This window comes from Tupaia chinensis, unplaced genomic scaffold (assembly GCF_000334495.1).
Source record: "Tupaia chinensis unplaced genomic scaffold, TupChi_1.0 Scaffold000628_1, whole genome shotgun sequence".
In the NCBI taxonomy this organism is placed as follows: Eukaryota; Metazoa; Chordata; class Mammalia; order Scandentia; family Tupaiidae; genus Tupaia; species Tupaia belangeri.
Window position 1 is genome coordinate 3514183 of NW_006160148.1, and position 11172 is coordinate 3525354.

General features: G+C 48.1%; 1 pseudogene; it reads right to left on the reverse strand.

Moving 5' to 3' along the window:
- Positions 1-7289: 7289 nt before the first annotated feature.
- LOC102470073 (mitochondrial intermembrane space import and assembly protein 40 pseudogene) overlaps positions 7290-11172 on the reverse strand; it is a 4663-nt pseudogene continuing 780 nt past the window's right edge.

Genomic DNA, 11172 nt, shown 5'->3' on the forward strand with positions numbered 1-11172 from the left:
AGGTTTTTGCTATAGGGCACGTGCGCTCGCCAGACAGACAGAGAGAGACAGAGAGACAGAAAGCGAGAAATCACCCCCCAGGAGGGTGGCCACGCTGCAATCCTTTCTCCTCCATTCTCCTCTCGGGATCTTTTTTTTTTGAGAGGTTTTCGCTATAGGGCATGTGCGCTCACCAGACAGACAGAGAGAGACAGAGAGACAGAAAGCGAGAAATCACCCCCCAGGGGGGATGGTCACGCCGCAATTTCTTCTCCTCCATTTTCCTGTCGTGATCTTGGGCACGCACGCACACACACCCATCGTGAGTTTTAAGCCACCGGGTCTGGGACACGTACCGCGGTCGACTACGTGGGAATCCAGCAACATAGCCATTACGCTAACTGCTGGTTCCCTGCATAAACTGTTTTGAAACAATTACCCTTGGCTACCAGGATCTATAACAAGAGTGGCATCAGTTCAAGACTGGACAGACAGTTGCTGGGCAGGTGTCCTCACAGAAGTGTTTTTGTGTAGTCATGGTGGTCTTTGTGCAAGGCTATGGTTCTCACAGTGTCATTGTGATAGTTCTTTTTATGACGCATAGGTGCATGAGATTCTCCTCCTTTATAATCTTCTAGTTCTATTGTTGTGTTAACATTTGACACAAGGGACTCCATTTTGATTCTGACAACTTATTTATTTATTTTTAGGTTTTTGCTAAAGGACACTTGCTAGAGAGAAACAGAAAGAGGGAAAGTGAAAAATCACTCTTGTGTGTGGGGGTGACCATGCCATAATCCCTTCTCTATTCTCCTCTCAGGATTTAGGCATGCACACACACACCCTGAATGATTTTAAGGCCACTAGGTCTGGGACTTGAACTGCCATTGGCCATGGGGAGTCCAGTATCTTAACCACTATGCCACCTGCCGGTCCTAATTCTGACAACTTTCACATAGTAACTACTTTCATGTGGTGATTACAGCAAAGACCAACACATGGTAAATGCTAAATAGATGTTAGGTACTCCATCGTAACTCCTTCTTCCTCCCCCGCCCCCAGTCATTCTGGGGCTGGGATTTTAGGAAACAGCAAGAGAATCTTCTGAGCAGAATGAACACCTGATGCATAACGCCTTGAGGGTAAGCTTGGCATGCTCAAGAAATAGAAAGGGTGGCAGCGCTGCCGGAGTTCGGTGAGCAACGGGGAGAGATACTGGAGACAGGGATGGAGAGATGAGCAGGGTAGGGCTCACACAGGGCCGTGAAGGCCACTGGGAGTCTTTGCTTGCTTGCTTGCCAGAGGATGCATGTGCTTACTGGGGAGGGAGAGACGGAAACTGAGAAAGGACTCCCCGTGGGGAACGATCATGCTGCAGTCCCTTCTCCATGTCTCCCTCCTTTCTGGATTTTGGGCATGCATGCACATGTGCCCACTATATTTTTCAAAATCCTATGCCCAAAGTTCTGAGGGGAGGGAGAGATGGAGAAGAAGAGATTGAGGACTAGTCTGGAACTTGAATTACATGGTCGACCAGGCATCCAGATGCCTTAATAACCAGGCCATGGGCTGGCCCCTTATTATTTTTTAAAAATTTTTATCATGTTTTACATTTGTAGTTTGCTATAGGGTATGTGTGCTCATTGGAGAGAAACAGAGAAAATCCATTCTTCTCTTGGGATTGTGGGCATATGCGTGTACACACTTGACGGTTTTCAACCCTCTTGGGTCCAGGACTTGAACTGTGCAGCTGGCCATGTGGGATTCAGCCACCTTAACCACCATACCACATGGCTGGCTTTTTTTTGGTTTGTTTGTTTTTTGGCCATAGGGTACGTGTGCTTGCCAAAGAGACAGAGAGAGAGAGAGAGGGAAAGTGAGAAATCATCTCCCAGGAGGGGTGGCCACACTATAGTCCCTTCTCCTCCATTCTCCTTTCCAGATTCCGGACATGCACAAACATGCCCCCAGTGTGAGGTTTTTTTTTTTTTGTTTTTTTTGAGAGGTTTTCACTGTAGGGCGCGTGCGCTCGCCAGACAGAGAGAGAGAGACATAGAGACAGAAAGTGAGAAATCCCCCCCCAGGGGGGATGGTCACACTGCAATCCCTTCTCCATTCTCCTCTCAGGATCTTGGGCACACATGCACATGCACCCGGCATGAGTTTTAAGCCACCGGATCCGGGACGCGAACCGCGGTCGACTACGTGGGAGTCTAGTGACATAGCCATTACGCTAACTGCTGGTTCCCCATCCCCCAAGTGTGATTTTCTGCCAGATCTGGGACTGAAATGGCCATTGGCCATGTGGGAGTCCAGTGCCTTAGCTATCATGCTGCCGTGATCCTCAAGTCACCAGGTCTGGGACTTGAACTGTGGTAGGCCACATGGGAGTCTTAACCACTACGCCACTTGCTTGCCCCTATATTTGTTTGTTTGTTTATTGATTTAAGACAAGGTCTTGCCATCGCATTCCTCCTGCCTCAGCCTCCTGAGTTGCTGGGATTACAAGCACGTGCCACTGTACACAGCCTTTAGGTTAGACCAGGAATCAAACCCAGGCCTCCTAGATGGTCTCAGCCTTGGGGGCACAGAATCTCAGCAATGCGCACTGCTGTGGCTGGCCAGATCACTGTATATTTTGGAGTGATGTGAGTGTAGATGGTAAGGGAAGACTCAGAATGCCCTTATTTCAGATAACTGAAATGCAAAACTTGGTACCTTAAAACAACAATGAAAAACATGCTGGGCACGTATAAAATGTGCATGCCCAAAATCCTGAGGGAGGGAGAGATGGAGGAGAAGGGATTGCAGTGTGACCATTCCCCATTACTTTTGTCTCTCCCTCTATCTCTGTCTTTCTGTCTTTCTCTGGCCAGCGCACATGCCCCCTAACTAAATGAAACCAAGCCAAACTAGAACAAAATAAAATGAAACAAACAAAATCATACATTATTTCTGACAATTCTGGAGTTTTGCTGGAGCCCAGGAGAGCAGTTCTGGTTTCACTTGGGGTCACCAGTCTGTTGCCCCATCCAGCAGGAACCAGGGCTAGCCTGTCCACCATGGCTTTTCCTCCTCCAATGTTGCTCAACATTCTGAGATCAGGCTGACCTTTTTTTTTTTTTTTTGAGAGGTTTTCGCTGTAGGGCACGTGCGCTCACCAGACAGACAGAGAGACAGAAAGCGAGAAATCACCCCCCAGGGGGATGGCCACGCCGCAATCCCTTCTCCTCCATTCTCCTCTCGGGATCTTGGGCACGCATGCACACGCGCCCGGCGTGAGTTTTAAGCCACCTGGTCCGGGACGCGAACCGCGGTCGACTACGTGGGAGTCCAGCGACATAGCCATTACGCTAACTGCTGGTTCCCAGGCTGACCTTCTTTACAGCATAGCATCTGGTTTCTGAGAGGATGAGCCCATTGTGCAAGTGCTTATGAACCTCTGCTGCTTCACGTTCCTCGAGGTCTCATTGACCAAAGCGTCATACAGCCAAGCCCAAAGTCACACGGGGACGACCACACAAGGTCATAGATACCTAGAGGCTTGGTTCACAAGAGGTCACCAATGTAACAGTTTAGCCCAACCCCTGGCTTTGTGACCTGAGGAAATGGATGAAATTCGTTCTGCCCACTGGAGCTGCCTGCCCAAGAGTTCAATAATCCATGAGCCAGCTGAGCTCTGGCCTCCCTGGGGAAAGGAAGTGCAGTCACACAGCCAACCCAGTGAGCCTGGAGCCTGCTATTCCCTCCTCTCCCCCAGTTTGGGGATGGGAGTGAGAGACAGCTGCTGGCTCTGGTCTCTCATATTGGAAGGGGATGGAGGGAGAGGGAGGGGAGAGCCTGGCACCCCATGCTCTCACAGCAAAGCCTCTTTCCTTAGAGCTACAGTGCTCTGCAGTGGGTCTGGAAGCTTCCCAGAGGGTTGCAGGGAAGGCTTGGGAAGGAGGTCTTGGAACAAGGCCACTGGAGCCAGGAAGGGGCGGGGAGGCTGGGAAACACCTAGAGAGAGACAGAGATCTGGAGAGTCTAAAAAGAAAGGAGGAAAAGGAAGAAGCAGGTATAGTGTTATGAATGTCAGGTGGGCAGGGACAGACTCTATTTCTTAAAACCCACTCACAACCCTCACCCCACCTGCCCAGTCTCCACTGTTGGGCTCCCTCAACTCATGAGGGCCCCAAGAGTTGGGACAAGGGGCCTTTAGTCTGGTCACCAGGCCACAAGGGTCACGTGGCCTACATGACACCATCAGGTCAGAGACCCTGTGTGGGGTGCAGCCTTATGAATACCACCCATCCCCTTGAAGCCAAGGCTTCGATCCATTCATTTGCCTGAACTGCCATCTCCTCATTTGAGAAAGGAGCCTGCCACTCTGGACCCAGAAACTCCAAGTAGTTGTCTGTCCCAGAAGCTTATCCCTGTGTCTCTCTGGCCCAGGGTTTGCAGATCTGTCCCCAAACAAAGTCCTTGTCCCTCAGTGTCCTATAGTTGAGCAGCTGGGTCCAGTCTAGCAGTTGCTGTCAGGCCTGGAAGCTTCCGGCCCAGGGAGGGACCTATGGAATTAGAGCCTCAGTATGAATGAGGACCAGAAGCACACAGCCATTCCATTTTTCAACATACTTTTTTTTTTTAGAGCTGTAATTTTTTTATTATTATTTTATCTATTTATTTAATTTTCTTTTATACAGTCAATCACATTATTATTTGGCTTACAAAATGGATATTTCAACAGGTGAACATTTCTCTTTAGTACAGTTGCCAGAGAGAAAGAAAGAAAGAGAGAAAGAGAGAGGGAGAGTGAGAAAGCACCCCTTAGGTGGCTGACCACGCCACATCCCTTCTCCTCCATTCTTCTCTTGGGATTCTGGACATGCATGTATACGTGCCTGGCTTATTTTTCAAGCCACAGAGTCCAGGATTCATACTGTACACGTCCATGTGGGATCCAGCTGCCTTAACCTCCATGCCATTTGCTGTTCCTGTTTGATGTACTTTTATGGTGCACCTGTCATAGGCCCCACGTGACCTGGCCTTTACCCATTTTATTTTAAAATTTTCATTATGAGATAGCTCACATATTTAGAACAATGTATAGGTGTCTGTATGTACACCATACCTTTGTGTATATAAAAATACACTTACATATATGTCTTTGTAAAAGCTATATATGTCTCATTTTAGGCCAACCTAGTCGGGTGTTGGCTAAGGAGACTGGGTCCCAAATGGCTAACTGCATGGTTGGAGTCCCAACCTGGGAGCTTGGAAAACATGCTGGGGCTTGGAAAACATTGCACCAGCAGTTGGTGTAATGGCTATGTCACTGGACTCCCACATGGTCGACTGCGGTTCGAGTCCTCCCCGGAGAGTGATTTCTCAGTTTCTGTCTCTGTCTCTCTGGCCAGCACATGTACCCTATAGCAAAAATCTCTCCAAAAAAGAAAGAAAGAAAGAAAATCTACTACTGTTGGGACCACCAGATGACATAATGGCTATGTCACTGGACTCCCATATAGCTGACTGCAGTTAGTGCCAGACCTGGTGACTTAAAACTCATGCCAGGTGCGTGTACTTGTGTGCCCAAGATCCCAAGAGGAGAATGAAGAAGGGATTGTGGCATGACCATCCTCCCCGGTAGGTGATACCTCACTTTCTGTCTGTCTCTCTTTGTCTCTTCAGTGAGCACATCACCTTATAGCAAAAATCTCTAAGAAAAAGAAAAAAGAAAGAAAAAAGAAGAAAAGGGGCCAGTGGTGACATGGTGGTTAAGAGCGCTGGACTCCCACATGGTCAACAGTGGTTCGAGTCCTGGACTGGTGACTTGCTTTCTCACTTTCTCTCTCCCTCTCTGGTCAAATTAAAACAAACAAATAAATAAAGTTAAATTTAAAAATAATTCTTAAAAAAAGATTGATTTAAAAAAAACAAAGTGCCCCCTCCTGAATGGAGAAGTCTTTTTCAAAATTCTTTTTTTTTTTTAGAGATAAATTTTTGCTGTAGAGCGTGTGTTTGCCAGAGAGACAGAGAGACAGAAAGCAAGAAATCACCTCTTTCAGGGGGGATGGCCACACTGCAATCCCATCTCCTTCATTCTCCTCTCAGGATTTTGGGCATGCAAACACATGTGCCGGGTGTGAGTTTCAAGCCTCTAGGTCCAGGACTCAAACCACAGTTGACCACTTGGGAGTCCAGTGACAACCATTATACCATCTGCTAGTCCCTGGAATTCTTTTTTTTAGAAACCATGTTTCCTTTTAATCCAGGGTTTCCTTTGTACCGTCTCCTCATGGCTGCTACTCTGGTAACAATTAGGGCCCCACCTGGCCAAACCACTGACGGCAAGGATCCAAGGCCCCACCAGGCTGAGACCCAGTGGACATGGGCCCCAACCCAGGGTTTTGTGAATAACAAGAAAGAGCAAAACCAGCCTCTCCTTTCACTTAGAAAGGGACTGCAAACCGGAGAGTTCACGCCCCCCACTTTCACATTTAGAAAGTCACAATTATGAAAACCAAAATATGTCAGGAAAGAAGTGTAGGACCCCTCACGCACTCAAGGTTCAGTGGGTTCTGTGAGTTAAGTATCGGACCATCTGACTGTTGCTGTCAGGAATGGCCCCACTCCAGCCTGTTTCAAAGAAAAGCACTTTTGCGCCTATTCATTTCCCACAGAGGCGGAGAGTCTACTAAAAGGAATATAGTGAATCAGAATAGATCAGCTCCCTACAAGAAAACACTCCTGGATGAGGATTTTGGTTGCTGAGAGTATTCAGCACATCATTTTGAAGTGGCAAAATCAGGGTGATCTGGGGAAAGAGGATTCCAAGTGTGGCTCCATTTGCTGACAGGTTCATATTGGACAGGCACACAGTCCCCATGGTTTGCATTGTGCATTCAAAGGGCCAAGACCCCCGCTTATCAAAATAAATGATCTTGGGGAACCAGCAGTTAGCGTAATGGCTATGTCGCTGGACTCCCATGTAGTCAACTGCGGTTCACGTCCCGGACCCGGTGGCTTAAAACTCACACCGGGCGTGTGTGCGTGCGTGCCCAAGATCCCGAGAGGAGAATGGAGGAGAAGGGATTGCGGCGTGGCCATCCCCCCTGGGGGGTGATTTCTCGCTTTCCGTCTCTCTGTCTCTCTCTGTCTGGCGAGCCCACGCGCCCTATAGTGAAAACCTCTCAAAAAAAAAAAAAAAAAAAAGATCTTGTACATTACAGTGCCCAGAATAATAGACGCTTCCTTGGAGGGTGACAGAGGCATTTTGCACAAGGTCCCTATGACTGAGGCAGAAATCCTGGAGCGTGGTCCCTCCATCAACTTGACCCCTTGTCTTCTTTGTACGCTGTCACCTCAGAGGGAGTGGCTTCCCCTACTTGTTCTTCTGGCTTCTTCTGGTCCTCCTCCTCCTCCTGGGGAAAGAGGTCTGGGTATTTCTGCATGCATTAAAAATCCTGCTTGGCCTGGAACTGGTCTACACCGTCTGAGCACGTGACATCCTCTGTGCCGTAGTGGAGGCAGGAAAAGGCTGACTTGAACTCTTCTCCGCAGGGATCACTGGCCATTCCCCGAAGGCACGGGTAGTTCCAGTTCATGTTGCCATTTGGCAAGATCAATCTGTGCTCCTTGTACAATTGCTAGGGTCGTCGGCCACCAGCTCGGCACTGCTTGGTGTTTTCTTGATCTTTGGTCACAGATATGATTCGATTCTTTCCTCGCTCACGCTGGTCTCCGGGGCGCACCGAGGACCCGCTACAACTCAGGGCGCCCACTCTGCTCCACCGCCCATGGGCCAGGTAGGGACTGAGGTAGGTCAGGGACCGCCTTTAGGTCACCGCAGCCGCCAATGCTCCCTCCAGCCGGGGGTCGTGCGCATCTCTCACCCCAGCCCCGGGGGATCCACAGGCACGACTGGGCGGTTCTGGCTCAGGGTCGCATTCCGTCCCTTTAGAGAAACTAAAGTTTTTCTTTAGTGTAAGAAAAACTTCTCTCTTCTCCATTTATTTATTTGTCCAATCACCTTCTGCTTTAAAAGAAAAAGTAAAATATTCTTGGTCCTAGGTCTTGTCCCTACTATGCCCATGGATAAGTTGGCATGAAAAGGAGGGAGTGGGCCAACAGGTGGCATGGTGGTTAAGGGCACTGGACTCCCATATGGCTGCTTGCTTTCTCCCTCTCTCTCTCTCTCTCTTTCTCTCTCTCTCTATATATATCCCTTTCTGGTCCAACTAAAAAATAGATAAAGTTAAATAAAATAATTATTTAAAGAAAAAAAAAGAAAAGGAGGGAGTGGTAATCATTTTAGAGATGGGGGAGGATGAGGAAAGGGCAAGCAACCTGTAGCGGACTACAGAAGCGCTGGAATGTCCCCGATCTGGTGATGGGCACCGAGCTGTTCATGATATTTTCACTATTTAAGCAAGACATATCCTTTTTTTTCCTTAAGTTTTGTTATAGGGTGTGTACACTTGCTGGTAAGACAGAGAGAGAGAGGGAAGGTGAGAAAGCATCCCCAGGGAGGATGAAAAACACAGCAGGACTTTTAAAAAACTTTTCGTTTAAGAATTATTTAACTTGGGACCAGCAGTTAGCGTAATGGCTATGTCGCTGGACTCCCACGTAGTCGACTGAGGTTCAAGTCCCAGACCCAGTGGCTTAAATTCACACCGTGTGCATGCGCGTGCGTGTCCAAGATCCCGAGAGGAGAAAGGAGGAGAAGGGATTACAGCAGTCGACTACATGGGAGTTCATTATGCCAACTGCTGGTCCCTCTAAGTGTGTTTTACAAGCCACTGTGTCTGAGACTCAAAGCATGTAGTTGGCCACGAGAGGTCTAACCCCCTTGACCATTAGGCCACATGGCCAGTCCAAGTTTCTCTTTGTTTCTGGGCTCTCCTCCCAGGTAGGCTCAGCCTTGGGCAGGCACTTCCCTTGTGGCCTGAAGTTCCAGGTTTATGGTTTATTCAGTCCAAAATTTTCAGGCAGAGAGAGTGTCTCTTTCCCAGTAGTTCCAGTAAACATCCTAGTATTGTTTCATTGGCCAGGCCAGGGTTACCCACCCATTGCTGGAGGTGGGCTGGGGCTCACCCCACAAAAAGAGGTACTGAACATGTAGGAGAGGTGGTTCCTCCCCATGTATGAACACATTGTTATAAAGGCAGGACCAAAAGGTGATGGGAAGGCAAAGACCACAGCTGCCCCCTCCACACCCCTGACGTGGTTCCTCCCGAATGGCCTTCTTCCTTCATAGTGTATGTATGTGCTCTTACTTGTGTTGACTATGGCCTTCGTCTCTGGACTGAGTTCTCGGAAGGCAGGGACCTTGCCTATCCTGATCACTGTTAGACGCATCCCCAGCACTGAGCCTGGCATACAGTTAGTGCCTGATTAGGGCTGGTGGCAACAATGAACTTACTGGAGGGCCAGGCCCTCTTGCTTTCTTAAGACTGTCCCCCTGCTGATATCTTTCTCCTGAATCCCATCAGCTAATAAGGCGTTTTTTTCTTTTTTAAAAATGATTGTTTTAAGTGATTTATTTTTATTTAAACGAGCATGTATTTATGAGAGAGAGAGAGAACCCTTCGAGGGTTTTCTCACGCCGTGATCCCTCCTCCGCTCTCTGGTATGTATGTGCGTGCCTAGCTTGGCCAGTTACCCCAGCTGTGTTTGGCCATGTGACTGCTAGCACTGCACGTCAGCACACCATCGACTGCGCCACGGAAGCTGGGCCCATCCGCTCCTTTGCAAAATAAAACTTCATACAAGTGTGGTCTACATTTGTATGATCACTTCCTCCCTTCTAAGGTTTTGTCCGTCCCGCCGTCCTGCTTTCCTCCTCTGTTGCTGCTGCCTACCACTCCTGCTCAGGCTCCTCTGCTGGCTCCCTGCCATCTTTCTGAGCTCTGTGTGTAGGAGTGCCTTGGGCCTCTGTCCTCTGTCCAACCCTCTACCTACACTTTCTCCCAAGGCCATTCACCCTGTCCAATGGCGTTAAGTACCGTCTGTACATAATGATTCCCTGAATTTAAATCTTCAGCCCTGGGGCAGGGTGGTGGTCGCTGAAGTAGATCTCAACGCTCTGTAAGGCTGATCCACACAGGACAGTTCTTGGTTTCATGCCTGGAGACCTCCCAGAGTGTGCTGGGTACCCACTTCCTGTGATCTGGGGCTGGCTGAGCTGGGAGGGGGTCACGACATCTAGAGCCTGCTCGGGAACTGTCTTTTCTGGCTCTTTCTCTGTGTGTCTCTAGCTCATTGGAGAAAGAGACAAACCTAAAATAATAACAGTATGACTACAATAACTAAATCTCTCGCCCTGACTCTGCAACATGGACTTCCAGAAGCATCTATACACTTGCCTGCTTATCATGGATATCCTACTTGGATGTCCAAACAAAGTTCTGTCCAAAAGTTAGGGAGGGGACCTTTACCAGAAATACTTTCCTCTGTATTATTTCTCTTGTTGGATTCTGTTCTTCCACTTTAGAGTGTTTCATAATTAATATGATTTTACAAACTAGACGTATTCCAGTGCAGAGTAATTCAAACCATGTTATCCAAATGCCACGGCAATGTCAGTCATTTCAAATCGTCTTTTCACCTTTGAAATTGAATGTGCTCCCCCTGCGAGCTATAATACTTCTTAGTTGGGCTAAAACACAGGATGATATCATGGGCTATTATGGCAGATCTCTTTTGTTCTTTTTTTTAAAGAATTATTTTTTAATTTCACTTTAATTAATTAATTAATTAATTAATTAATTTTAATTTGACCAGAGAGAGACAGAGTGAGAGAGAGAGAAAAAGAGGGAAAGCGAGAAAGCAAGCCACCAGGTCCGGGACTCAAGCTGGTCGGCCATGTGGGAGTCTAATGCCCTTAACCACCATGCCACCTGCTGGCCCCAGATCTCCTTTGTTCTTATTTTTGCAGTGGCATAATGATTTAGGAAAAGAAATTCTTGACATTGATTTCCCTGGCATACCTGTGCTGCTCATCTCAGTCAAGGGCACTGTAATCTCCCATGCTATATCCCATCATTCCCACGTTAATTTATTCACGAGTCCCTCTTTCCCACTATACACCATGGCAGGCGATAAAGCTGCGAAGCAGGAGACTGAGGAGAAGAAACCTGAAGCCAAGAAGGCTGATGCCCGTGGCAAGGTTAAAAAGGGTGACGCCAAGGCTAAAAAGCCCAAGAA